The sequence below is a fragment of the Lactuca serriola genome, chromosome 6 (genome assembly GCF_051521515.1).
Source record: "Lactuca serriola cultivar US96UC23 chromosome 6, Lser_US96UC23_V15, whole genome shotgun sequence".
Classification (NCBI taxonomy): domain Eukaryota; kingdom Viridiplantae; phylum Streptophyta; class Magnoliopsida; order Asterales; family Asteraceae; genus Lactuca; species Lactuca serriola.
This window is the reverse complement of record NC_136413.1, coordinates 158,714,717-158,728,766: the sequence shown is the minus strand read 5'-3', so window position 1 is coordinate 158,728,766 and position 14,050 is coordinate 158,714,717. Positions and strand designations below refer to the sequence as shown.

The 14,050-nt window shown below is 31.7% G+C and overlaps 2 long non-coding RNA genes across 2 annotated transcripts; one reads left to right on the top strand and one right to left on the bottom strand.

Annotated features, from left to right (window-relative positions):
• Positions 1–4,096: 4,096 nt before the first annotated feature.
• Positions 4,097–6,512, bottom strand: LOC145058887 (uncharacterized). Its single transcript, XR_013686561.1, has 3 exons — positions 6,248–6,512; positions 5,251–6,003; positions 4,097–4,359 (listed from the first exon to the last, which is right to left on the bottom strand). It is a non-coding gene; the product is annotated as an uncharacterized LOC145058887 (long non-coding RNA).
• Positions 6,513–12,415: 5,903 nt separating this feature from the next.
• LOC145057177 (uncharacterized) lies at positions 12,416–14,050 on the top strand. Its single transcript, XR_013685989.1, has 2 exons — positions 12,416–13,032; positions 13,416–14,050. It is a non-coding gene; the product is annotated as an uncharacterized LOC145057177 (long non-coding RNA).

Here is a 14,050-nt window from a genome sequence, read left to right as displayed (position 1 = left end):
CGTAAGGAAACCTTAGTACTTTTTTTAAGGATTTGTTTTATTAAGAAAATTAACCCAGTAATCAAAACTACGTATCAAAACTACGTAGTTTTAATAATTAGGGTACACAACCTTAGGTACCCTTAAGGGTATATTCACTTTTCATATATATGGGAAAAGTGAATATACCCTTAAGGGTATATAAGATTAGGTACCCATTCCTCAATACTACGTAGTTTAATCACTTGGTTTAATTTTTCTGACAAAAAAAAAAAACAATTTCCATAATCGACAAAAATCATCAACACAAAAATACGTTTCTGATTTCACATCATCTTCTTCTCTTCCAACACTAACGTTGACATTCACATATCTTGGCAGCCGTCGTTGTTTACAGTTGAAGCCCTCCCTTGTTCGCCGACTATCTCACCTGCGATACAAGGCATGTTCAGGCCCGACGAGATGAGGTAGACAGCCCCCCAGCCTCTACTCTGTCGCAACAACGCAGCAAATCGACAACAAACTTGGGGATTTTGGTATATTCTCGGTTAATAAAACACTTTGCCATTTTCAAATTCCCATTCTTTATGTATTATTTCTTCTATTCATCTTCAGCTTATAGTCTGATCAGTTGAGTTGATTAGTTTTTTGATTCAGTGAACTGGGTCTGTACTCTTTACATCATTTCTAAATTGGTTTGAAATAATGGGTTGGTTTAAGAATGTATCTCCAAATCATCATTATGTATAATTAGGGATGTCTAATTCCATCTTTCTTATAGGGGAAGAGGATACGATGTGCACAGTGCACATAAGGTGCTCGATGAAATGCTCGAATCAATGGATGCAGTTTTCAAGGCTTTTGAGAAGATGCCTAAGCCGTGGCTGACCGTTATCAATCTGGTTGATGTCCATTTTGGTGGTCTTTTAGCTGTTTCAAAGATTCCTGGAAGATGAGGTGGCTTTGAAACATTGGAGAAGTGGGTCACTGTCTCATTTGCTGGTCATACAACAATTTGTTTAAAGGATGAATTCGGTAATCTTTGTGATAGGAAAGCACTAGTTCAGACCCATAATTCCACATCCGTGGACCCGAATCGGAGATGGATTACCCTGACCCAGTTAGAGTATCCAAATACTTGACTGTAATTTTTGGGTTACATTTGCTTGTAGTTTGCTTAGGCATGATATGAAGCAGTTTCATCTGAGTTTGAGCAGGGACGCCGAATCAAAAAATCAACCAAATGTGAATATTTATGAACATGAATTGAGTCGGTTTATATATTCAATCCGAGGTAGAAAAGTTACTAGTAGAAAAATGCGACTTAGGGGTAATGATTCAACATTTTGTAGCTTTCAGTAAACGAAATTGCTTTGGGGGATGACATAAGAGACCATTTCTTGCAGCTGGCAGTTAATCGTTCCTCTGTTATCTGTTGTCGTGTCTCTCCTAAACAGAAAGCCTTGGTAATGCTCTTTGTTTCCGATTTTGATTCAGTAGTGGAACGACTGTTTGAGGTATTCCACTTCTGAATCAAAATTCGAAACCGAGCACATTCGATCGTATGTTTCCCGTTATAGTGATTTTCAAGAAACGCACAAACAATGGATAAATAGTGACACCGTTGAACAATTTGAAGCAACATGGGAGGTTATGCATAGTAAGTATGAACTAGAAAGCAATTGTTGGATTAGTGACATGTATAACCAACATATACATTGGGCAAAACCCTTCTTGAAAGATACTTTCTTTGCTGGTATGACAACAACTGGATGAAGTGAGAGCATCAATTCATTTTTTGATGGATTTGTTAATTCGAGGACCATGTTGAATGAATTTGTTGTACAATACGACAAAGCAGTTGAGTCTCGAAGGGCCGCCGAAGAAGATGAAGACTTCAAGACTATGAACTCGAGGTCGGTCCTTTCTTTAGTGCATCCAATCGAAGCAAAAGCAGGTCAATGTTATACTAGAAAGATGTTTGATACTTTCAAAAAAGAATGGACTGAATCTATTACCAATTTGACTCATGAGACTATAGGAAAAACTACAGAAGAAAGCACATACCGAGTTGGGCAATTGGATGTTGATAAAAAATATTGGCGCATTGTTACCTTTCGTTCTTTGGATCAAGTCAGCGTCACATGTTCCTGTGCTAAGTATGAGACAAATGGAATTTAATGTAAACATAGCCTATATGTGATCTATATGTGATGAAGAAGAAGCATGTTAAAGAACTCCCGAGTCACTATATTTTACCATGATGGACCCTTAATGCTATGTACAAACTGGGTAGTGATAGTATCGGAATCGGAGAAATGAATAATGAAAATGGAGTAAGTGCCTACACACTATGGTGTGTCCGTTCAAATTTTACAAAACTAATTAAACAAGCTAGAGACTCCCCTTCAGAGATACAAAATGTCAATACGCTATTGATAAGTCTTTTAGATGATCAAACAAATCGAAAGAAATCTATGTCTTTAGAGAATGCATCTCAAGGTTCTTGTATGGGAGCTTCGCAAATGGATATGATGCCACAGTTATCAGTCCGTGATCCTCTTGGTCCAACTACTACAAAAGGGCGTCCTAAAATTGCTAGTAGAATCAAGTCTTCTTTAGAAGCCCCCAAAAAACGAACATCCTCTTACTGTCAAGGATTGGGCCATTGCGCTACTAGTTGTTTAAAAGGAAGGTTCTTATTATATTAATTTAATATTCATAATTTACAACTCTAACAATTATATTAACAATCATTATTTTTTTCATGGATCAGGCGGATGAATCCTTGCAAGATACATAATGATGAGACATGTTGTTACTGTAAGCAAAAGAAAAAGTAGATGCTTCATGACATTCTTTTTTTGGTTAACTACACGTTTTCCATGTTTTACACACCACTGATATGTGAACATTATAGAAGTTATTGATGTTTCTTAACAATTTTAATGTGTTTGAATGAAATTTCTTGATTGCTTATGATTTATGTGTTTATAATTGAAATTTGGCTGCCACTATTTGTTTATAACGAAAGTATGAGGGTATTTTGTGAAAAAATGAAAGTATGATGGTATTTGGTGAAAAAAACGGAAGTATGAGGGTATTTTGTGAAAAAAACGAAAGTATGATGTTATTTGGTGAAAAAAACGAAAGGATGAGGGTATTTTATGAAAAAACCGAAAGTATGAGAGTATTTTGTGAAAAAAACAAAAGTATGAGAGTATTTTGTGAAAAAACGAAAATTTTAGGGTATTTTTTGGAAAAAAAAACATAGTACGCGGGTATTTTCTGAAAAAACAAAAGTATTAGGTTATTTTATGAAAAAAAAAAAAAACAAAAGTATGAGAGTATTTTGTGAAAAAAAACGTAAGTTTTAGGGTATTTTGCGAAAAAAAAAACATAGTACGGGGGTATTTTGTGAAAAAACAAAAGGATTAGGGTATTTTGTTCGAAAAACAAAATTATGAGAGTATTTTGTGAAAAAATGTAAGTTTTAGGGTATTTTGTGAAAAAAAAATAGTACGAGGGTATTTTGTGAAAAAACAAAAGTACTAGGGTATTTTGTAAAAAAAACAAAAGTATGAGAGTATTTTGTGAAAAAACATAAATTTTAGGGTATTTTGTGAAAAAAAAAAACATAGTACGAGGGTATTTTGTGAAAAAACAAAAGTATTAAGGTATTTTGTGAAAAAAGTAAAGTATGTTGTCATTTTGGGCTAAAAATGTAAATTTGCTGCAATTACGGGTTAAAAAAGAAAGTATGCTGTCATTTTGGGCTAAAAATGTAAATTTGCTGCAATTACGGGTTAAAAACAAAGTATGTTGTCATTTTGGGTAAAAAATGTAAATTTGCTGCAATTACGGGTTAAAAACGAAAGTATGTTGTCATTTTGGGTTACAAAATGTAAATTTGTTGCAATTACGGGTTAAACACGAAAGTATGTTGTCATTTTGGGTTAAAAATGTAACTTTGTTGGTATTTCAGGTCAATTCACAAAATACATGGTTTATATGTTTTTTGTCAAAACATCCGTAAATCTGTTATTTCCATCCATAACACTTGTTGAGCATGCGAAATACCATCTATTATGATCAATAATGAAATACCATTCATGGATATTTGGTTCATAAAAAATCGCATATATAAATACACAATGAGTAAAGTGACTTGAAATGACAAACAATTATTCTAAAAAATTGCTAACAAACCATTATTCTAAAAAATCATCATCTTTTTTTCTCTTCAAGGTTCTCTCTTTGAAAATGGTTGATTTCACATTACTTGAGAAATCCCCCCATGACATCTTCTATCTTTGCAAGAATAAAACACTCAACTTCTTTGCATTTGGTCTAATTGTTATTTTATGCTTAATATACCTCCTGTAAAAAAAACAAACAAATGAATACACAAGCAAATGGGAATCAATTGAGGCTTAATCCAGTTGATGTCTTCTGGCTTTAAGTTTATCACAAAACCAAATGTTATGTTATGATATTTGTAGAATAAAATTGTGATCCATGTGCATAGTAAAGATAAATCAACAAACATTTCCAAAAATACCCCTAATGTTGGATGAGTTTATAACGTGGCCATAGTAAATGGGAATTTTATTTACCAGATGATAGTGCTTTGAAATTTATTTACTAAAACATTGTGGTCCCACTCTTTTATTCAAAGAAAATAGAAAAACAGAAAATGGGGCATCTTTGATCCCTTCTTCTCTCCGCCATTTCTTTCATTGAATGAATACTCTTCTTTTACTTTTTCCGATCATCTACCTGGCGGCCATCCCTCTTCCTTCTACATGTGACTATGTTTTTCTCTCTATCACACTATATTTATAACTTATGTACAACTACTCATAGGCCCAATACAAAGGTTAATTAATAGATTACCAAAACAATTCTAATGACACAAGCATAAGTATTTCAGTGATCTTAAGTGCAATACACCATCTAGACATTTCTTTCGCCCACATAGTACACCTATTATTGATTTTTATAAATATTTTTACTATTGTTTAGGAAATACTTTTAAAAATTAAAAAAAAAGTAAAAGAAATTTGTTCAACCTGAGATAGCAAACAAAAAAAAAAACAGAATTTTTTTCAATAAAAAACTAGAAAGACAAATTGCAAGAAATAGCATAGTAAAGATAAATCACAAGCAGCCTGATTTAGATTGAAACATTTGGGAGCTATTATAACACGAAATCATGAATATTGTCATTTACCATTGATCTTAAATAGAGCTATGTTGTTTAAAATTTACCTCTAGAGTTTGAAACGACTGTTTGAGGTATCCCACTTCTGAATCAAAATTGGAAACAAAGAGCATTACCAAGGCTTTCTGTTTAGGAGAGACACGACAACAGATAACAGAGGAACGATTAACTGCTAGCTGCAAGAAATGGTCTCTTATGTCATCCCCAAAGCAATTTCGTTTACTGAAAGCTACAAAATGTTGAATCATTACCCCTAAGTCGCATTTTTCTACTAGTAACTTTTCTGCCTCAGATTGAATATATAAACCGACTCAATTCATGTTCATAAATATTCACATTTGGTTGATTTTTTGATTCGGCGTCCCTGCTCAAACTCAGATGAAACTGCTTCATATCATGCCTAAGCAAACTACAAGCAAATGTAACCCAAAAATTACAGTCAAGTATTTGGATACTCTAACTGGGTCAGGGTAATCTATCTCCAATTCGGGTCCACGGATGTGGAATTATGGGTCTGAACTAGTGCTTTCCTATCACAAAGAATACCGAATTCATCCTTTAAACAAATTGTTGTATGACCAGCAAATGAGACAGTGACCCACTTCTCCAATGTTTCAAAGCCACCTCATCTTCCAGGAATCTTTGAAACAACTAAAAGACCACCAGAATGGACATCAACCAGATTGATAACGGTCAGCCACGACTTAGACATCTTCTCAAAAGCCTTGAAAACTACATCCATTGATTCGAGCATTTCATCGAGCACCTTATGTGCACTGTGCACATCGTATCCTCTTCCCCTGTAAGAAAGATGGAATTAGACATCCCTAATTATACATAATGATGATTTGGAGATACATTCTTAAACCAACCCATTATTTCAAACCAATTTAGAAATGATGTAAAGAGTACAGACCCAATTCACCGAATCAAAAAACTAATCAACTCAACTGATCAGACTATAAACTGAAGATGAATAGAAGAAATAATACATAAAGAATAGGAATTTGAAGATGGCAAGTGTTTTATTAACCGAGAATATACCAAATTCACCAATTTTATTGTCGATTTGTTGCGTTGTTGTGACGGAGTAGAGGCTGGGGGTTGTCTACCTCATCTCGCTGGGCCTGAGCATGCCTTGTATCGCAGGTGAGATAGTCGGCGAACAAGGGAGGGCTTCAACTGTAAACAACGACGGCTGCCAAGATATGTGAATGTCAACGGTAGTGTTGGAAGAGACGAAGATGATGTGAAATCAGAAACGTATTTTTGTGTTGATGATTTTTGTCGATTATGGAAATTGTTTTTTTTTTTTTTTTTTGTCAGAGAAAATTAAACCAAGTGATAAAACTACGTAGTATTGAGGAATGGGTACCTAATCTTATATACCCTTAAGGGTATATTCACTTTTCCCTATATATATATATATATATATATATATATATATATATATATATATATATATATATATATATATATATATATATACACACACACACACACACACACACACTAGTCATTTACCCGCCCCAAGCGACGGGTGTGACAATGGTGGTTGAATGTTGAAAGATGAATTAAACCCTAGAAATGGAAACGTCAGCGATATATATCCAAGATTTGTGAACAGAAATTGCGAGATTAGGGGAAATACGGAGATAAGAAATAAACCGGGTCAAAATAGCCTAAGAATAGGGGATAAGAGATTTGACATTTTCAACTATTGACCATATGTACTCTACTCTTTTTGTAATGCATAAATTGATTGTACAAATGCATTGTATGTTTGTACGACTTAAAATTCAGTATTTGACCAAAAATGCTTTATAAGGTAACTAGCCGTTTACCCGCGCCAAGCGACGGGTGCAAATAGTTTTTACTCAAATTAATTTCTACAGCCGATTAATTCTTTTACGCAAATATTTTATTACATATAAACAAATATGAATAATAGTCATGCTAGTATACATGAAATCAATAAGAATTATTCTTTACAAATGTATATATGAACACATGATTGATTGTGTATTATTAATCGTGCAACACTTCTTTATACATCACATTTTATGTATAGACTTCACTGAGATATAATTGTTTGTCAGAGTTCACTCATATGCATTGGCAAATTATATCCTTTTGGATAATGCTACATAAAGTCGGTCATGCGAAAAAACTGATTCTGACCTGTCTTATTTTTCGATCGGGTTTCCTTGAAGCTCAGTTGTTCTATCAGTCTTTTCGTTAGCTTTTTAGGTTTGAAATCACATTGGTTTAATGTGGTATTTGAGCTAATCTAGTTCACTCATGTTGCTCAACTTTCGTCGTTGCATACAAGATTAATATTTTTCTCAACGCTTTATTTCCTTTTAGTTGGCGTCGAATAAATTATTTTTTTTTAATTATCATATTTACAAAAAACATAGTTTGTTGACAAATCTATTTAACATATATATATATATATATATATATATATATATATATATATATATATATATTTTGCCTTTCAAATTGAATAACTTTTATATATGCATGAATGCTAATCAAAGGTTCACAACATTTTTTGATAAAAAATATTATTATATTAATAAAAAATCAATAAATATATCTAAAATTAAAATTAAATCTCCCCATAGAAAAACTATTAAAAAGGAAACTCATGAGTTAAATATATGAACAATCATGCAAACGAAAAAAGTTATATTAATACGTCAATATCTTATAATAGATCTTATAAATTTATAAATTATTTTCTTTTGGAAACGGCAAATCGCATACTTTTAAATGCGCACCCCAGGTTCGAGCTCTGCAAAGCGGGCAAACTCAGCCCCAGACGCGATTTCCAAGGAAAATTCCCCCACAATGAGCATTTAAAGAGGATTTATGGAGTCCCAAAGATTCGAACATCCAACCTCACCCCACTGTGGGTTATAAAGTATTTGTCATCTAAATCTATATATAAATTTCATACACGACATTATTTTTTTATTTTTATTTTTGTAACTCCGAAAGCAAACAAAATTACAGCCACAAGATTTAACTTTTAGGCGGTTACAAACCCGTCTTTTACACTTCAGCAAAGAAAACACGACATGGTGCGGTGCCCTTCTTCTGCTCATAGAAACTTCAAAATTTTTAACCTGAGTTTTAGAAAAATAATGCCCCCAACGTATTCTTTTATTTCTTCTAGCACTGTCAAAAAGGAAAACAAACAAAAGATCATACATTGACATTGATTGTACATGAGATACAAATATGGAAAAAAAAACCAAACGAACACACCACCACAACATTTTGAGGCTGAAGTAGGCATATATTAATCACCAAAAGATTATTGTGTACTACTTATTCATTTGAGAGTAAATTTCTAGACATGTAGCCATTTTATAACATGGAGAATTACTTGTCTGGAAAATACTTGTGAACCATGGCAATATAACAATAGATATATTAGAAGATCGTGGTCAATTACACAAAGAAATGATTGCATACCTTTGTCTTCTCTTTGTGATAAAATGCTTGCATGTGGTTCTCAAAAACCATGTTCCAGATCAGTAAGTAGCACCTATTTGGAGGACAAAAACATCGTTTTTAATATGCGTTTAAAATAATAATGTCCCTCACATTAGATGATTATTCAACACCTTTAAACCAATCCTTATACTTTTATCCGACCACAACCTCCCTCTTGTAACAACTTCAACAAAAACTAAAAATTCATGTATACATGATTGAAAAACACAAAAATCAATACAACTAAGTCAATGAAAAGTTTAAAAGCAAGATAGAATGCAAAATAAATGTTAGCAATGAACTGATTCACCAATTTCGCCTGCATCTTTGACTGCAAAAACAAAGAAAAAGAAAAGATTAAGGTCGGTAGTTACTGAAAAATACAACCTAGAAAATTTAATTATTGAATAGAAGAAAAAAATCACTATAATATATCACGTTAATGCAGAAGAATCAAGATTCTTAAAATAAAAGACAGAGTGGATTCAAGTATATTATTTCAGATTGGTAAAATAGTGAAATTATTTTAAGTTGGTTGGGTTGACCAGCCACACTCCCATGAAGTTGTAAAAAGAGCATACCTAAGTCATTACCTATCCATCAAGAACATCATAAGGTTACTCCATGAAATGGAAGTATTAAACATTTGTGAAAACAGTAAAAAGGTTGTCCATAAACATTGAATTACAGAACTCCAAACTTATCACAACCCAAATATGAATAACGTCATCAGGGGTAAGAAAGCACCATTAGGTACTTATCGACATTTCAATATACCAATCTACTTTTGGGGGATCACCAATTATAGTAATGAAATTTCACTATTCCAACCACTTCCAAAAAGCCCTCCTAGCCAAATATGCAAAAAATAAGATAAATGAAAAGCGACAGAGAGAACAAATCCTAATTTCGTTAAAGAGCAAAACGTGTAGATGTCAACCTATTTTGATTTTGGAAACAAAGGAAAATCATCCAAGAAATTTAAAAAGAAAGGTTAGATCGAAAGGAATTAAAAATCAGGAAGATGAAGATTGCCCAACATGTAGAACTTGCTGTCGAATCCAAGAAATTTTTGGAACAAACAAATGTTATTGCGCCGTTTAGGGTTATTAATAGGCTTCTTGTCAAAGTAAGAAAAATGTATACCTGGCAATTCTCTGAGTAAGAAATAAAAGAGGAATCATGGGAGAAAGAGATAGAGAGAGTGGGAGAAAAAGAGATCTGACGAACTGAGAAATAGGAAATTCCAAAAATACTTACATGTATTTTGAATGGAGGGGGATACGTACCATGAAGATTGAGCCAATTTGGGGTTAGGGGTTCCGATGTGCGATGGTGGCGTTGATGGTGGCAGCGAGATAGAGTTAGGGTTTCTCATCTCGACATAAGGTAGAAGCGAGTGGCAGATGCCAGTGAAGGTAACGGCAGTGTTAGGAGGTTGGTGGTAACCGATGCTACCGGTGATTAAAGAGAGTAAGGAAGGAGACGGAAGAGATCCGGGAGAAATGACGGCTGGTGGAAGATATTAGGGTTTTCCAACATCTAACAAAACAAAGGAGAAGCTAAGACCGTAAGTTACGATGATACGCATGTGTATACGCTTACATCGTAAGCTTAATATATATATATATATATATATATATATATATATATATATATATATATATATATATATATATATAAGTCTATGTTCATTTGAGAACATGTTAATTTTGTAAGACCGTGAGACCAAATATAAAAATAATTTTAAAATACAAATAAAATGGAGAAATCCAAAAAAAAAAATTTAATTATTATCTTCGAAACTTTATTTAACTAAAAAAAATTAAAAAAAAAACATGAAATACTCTAATAGAATATTACACTGTATATTTCTAATATGATTTTTAGAATTTTTAGAATATTCTACTAGATTTGTCAGATATGTAGAATATTGTAAATATTCTACTAAAATATGTAAAAAAATGTTATTTTTTTGTATTTATTTTTTATTTTTTTGGTATTTTATTTATTTTTTTTGGGAAATTATATATTCCGAAAACAATATTGGAAAAAAAATTTCGAAAATTTTTAATTATTTTGCATTTTAAATTTTTTTTTGTTTTATCTACAAAATAAGTGGCTAAAATTGTGTCTCACGGTCTCACAAAATTAGGTCGTCTCACAAGAGAGAGAGAGAGAGAGAGAGAGAGAGAGAGATATGTTCAAATGAGAACATTTACTAATGAGAAATTAAATATCCTCCTACTTTTCTTCCTACAAATACTTCTATCCAATTAAATGATGACATGTGTCATTTTATTATACAAAAATATCATTAAATGAGCATTAAATGTGACACATGTCACCATCAAATTGGATAGAAAGATTTATAGGAACAAAAAATAGAAGAATATTTAATTTCTGTTTACTAAACAAAATGGGGTTATTAAAAAAAATTATTTACCAATCTAGTATAGTTCTAAAAATGTTTACCAAAATAAGGTTTTTTCTTCATTTTACTTTTATTATTCACTATTATTCAGTTTTTCTTATTATTGTTTTACTTTAAATATCTTTTTTTTCTATCTTTTTAATTTTATTTTTAATATCAGTTTTTTTCTTGTTTTAAAAATCAGTTTTTTTAGGTGTAGATAAATATAACGAATATACAAAATGAATATTTATATATATATATATATATATATATATATATATATATATATATATATATATATATATATATATATATATATGACTACATGTCTTATAAAAAATATATTTACTAAAATAGTGTTTTTCTTGTATTTTTTTAGTTTTTCTTATTATCTTTTTACTTTAAATATTTTTTCCAGTTTTTTATTTTATTTTATATTTTATTTTCAAATATTAGTTATTTAATTTTATTTTTAAGTCAGTTTTTTATTTCAAATTTTTAGTTTTTTTTTAGTTATGTTTAACATAAATGCTTTGACATTATTTTTACAAATTATACAAACCATTTTGAACAACAAAATTTAGCCATTTTAAATTAAATTGACCATTACACATACTATGTTCTTTAAAATGCAAAAACTTAAACATTATATAATATTTTTTCTAAGGTAAAAAAAAATTCCAAAAAACATCTTAATCACTATAGAAACGTTAAAAAAAACCGAACAAATAAGCATCTAATGAACCAAAATAACAAGTGTGCACTAGATTAGTTATTCCGAATTTTTATGATTATTTTCTATAATAAACCTAATGGTTTTTCAAATCTTTTTATGGCTTAGTATTTCCATCTTAAAGTTTTATATATAATTATGTTGTTCTCTTTTTGTTTAAAAAAACTTTGATTAAAGCAATAGAAAAAAAAAAGGTAATCAAAATATAAGATCATATAACAATAAAAAAAAAACCTTTGTTACTAAAGTATATAATTGCATTATAGAAATAATAGCACAAAACAAAAATATTAGTGGTGCTAGATATATTAGGTTGATTTCACATGTAGTCATATATATATATATATATATATATATATATATATATATATATATATATATATATATATATATATATATATATATATATATATATATATATTCATTTTTGTATATTTGTTATACTCATCTGCTCTTTAAAAAAATAAAAAATAAAAAATAAAAAATAAAAAAAAAATTATAAAACTAGTAAAAAACTGAAAAACTCAACAAAATCGTTATTAATTAATCCCAACCCACCCACCCCTATCTTTTTATTCAGCTGCACCACCACTGAGAACACAACACCACTGTCGGAGTTGCCGGACCTTTGTCGGAATCACCGGACAGTCATCGGTATCACTGAAACGGCATCGTAATCACCAAACGTTATCTCTTTACTTTCTCTAGATCTGGTTGTTCACAACCTCCCTCCCTCGTTCACCACATCCCCCCACCTCTACTCCTCCCACCATCAGAAACCATGTCCATCTATCTTTTTTCTCCGGCGAAGAGGTTTCACGATCTGGTTTACACTGCAATCGCATGCTTAGAAATTTAGGGTTTGGGATTATCGATCAGGGGATATTAAATCATCGACCATCTGAACCTCGATTTCTTCGTTTCGAAAGCGTAGATGGGTACAATTAATGAAACGATGGTAGTGGAGATAGAAAATCAACAACTAGAGGAAGAGGAATAGTGAAGCGGAAGTCGATATTCATGAAGGTGAGGTGTTGCACTTGCGAGGAAAAAGCCATAACATAAGTTATGGTGTTTTTGATGTAGAAGGGTGCTGAACCTCAAACAGAGAGTGACTTAGCTGACCTTGATGTTATATATGCTCTCAAGGAGTCTGATGGACTTGAAGTCAATGTAATCTCTCTATACTTACTGCATTTATATAACCACACCAAGTTTAGTTCTAATTCTGAATTTGGTTTCTTACTCTAGTAGTTTATTGATAATCATGCTTCAAAGTAGGTAATTTCTGTTGAAATTTATGTTCTTTTCGGACATGTTTGCCCTTATTATTGTTGTTTTTTACTTGTTTGAACAACTGGAACTAGTAGTATCAGATGCTCATATGGATGTATTCCATCAGCAACTACACAGTGAACAGAAACAAGCTATTATTGAAAAGGAGTAACTCCTACATTCATATACTATGTCACCATGTATGCTTTTCATCTGATACATGACAACTTATAGCTGTGAACTATTGAGCCTCATTTTCTATGATGTGAATCAATGATCAGAAACTTATATTACGGGGAGTTAGATGAAGACCATGAAGATGCTAAAGAGATTGTTCCTACTTCTCCAATAGGAAAAACTAGTGTACATCTAGACTCATTTGATGTAACACATATGCATTCATTTGGGAAGCCTTTAGAATAGGTGACACCCTTTGGGAAAAGAAAAGACAACTTTGTAGTACACTCAAACTTTAACACCCTACCCACAGTTCATGAAATTAAAATGGAAAACGGAGAAGATGGTTCTGAAGATGATGTGATCAAAAGGGTACAACGAATTAAACGTTGTTCCCGCCTGCGGCCTGATGTTTCCGCCTGCGGCCGGGGTGTGACAGTAAAGTAGTTATATACGGTGAAAACATACTTTTGGTTTAAAAGTACATTGAGTCAAACCTGCAAACTCACCAACATTATGTTGATGCTTTTTCAGAATGCATGCATTCTCAGGAAACTAAGAAGTTGGAAGTCATACATAGGAAAACAATCATGTGATTACTGTTTATCTATCATTTTGTCATATTTTCATAGTTGCCTAACTACTAAGGCATACTTAGTATTTTAGATTATCAAGTACTACTAGATAAGGAATGTTGTAATTTCCATTTTTCATTAATAAAAGTCTGTATATTATGTTA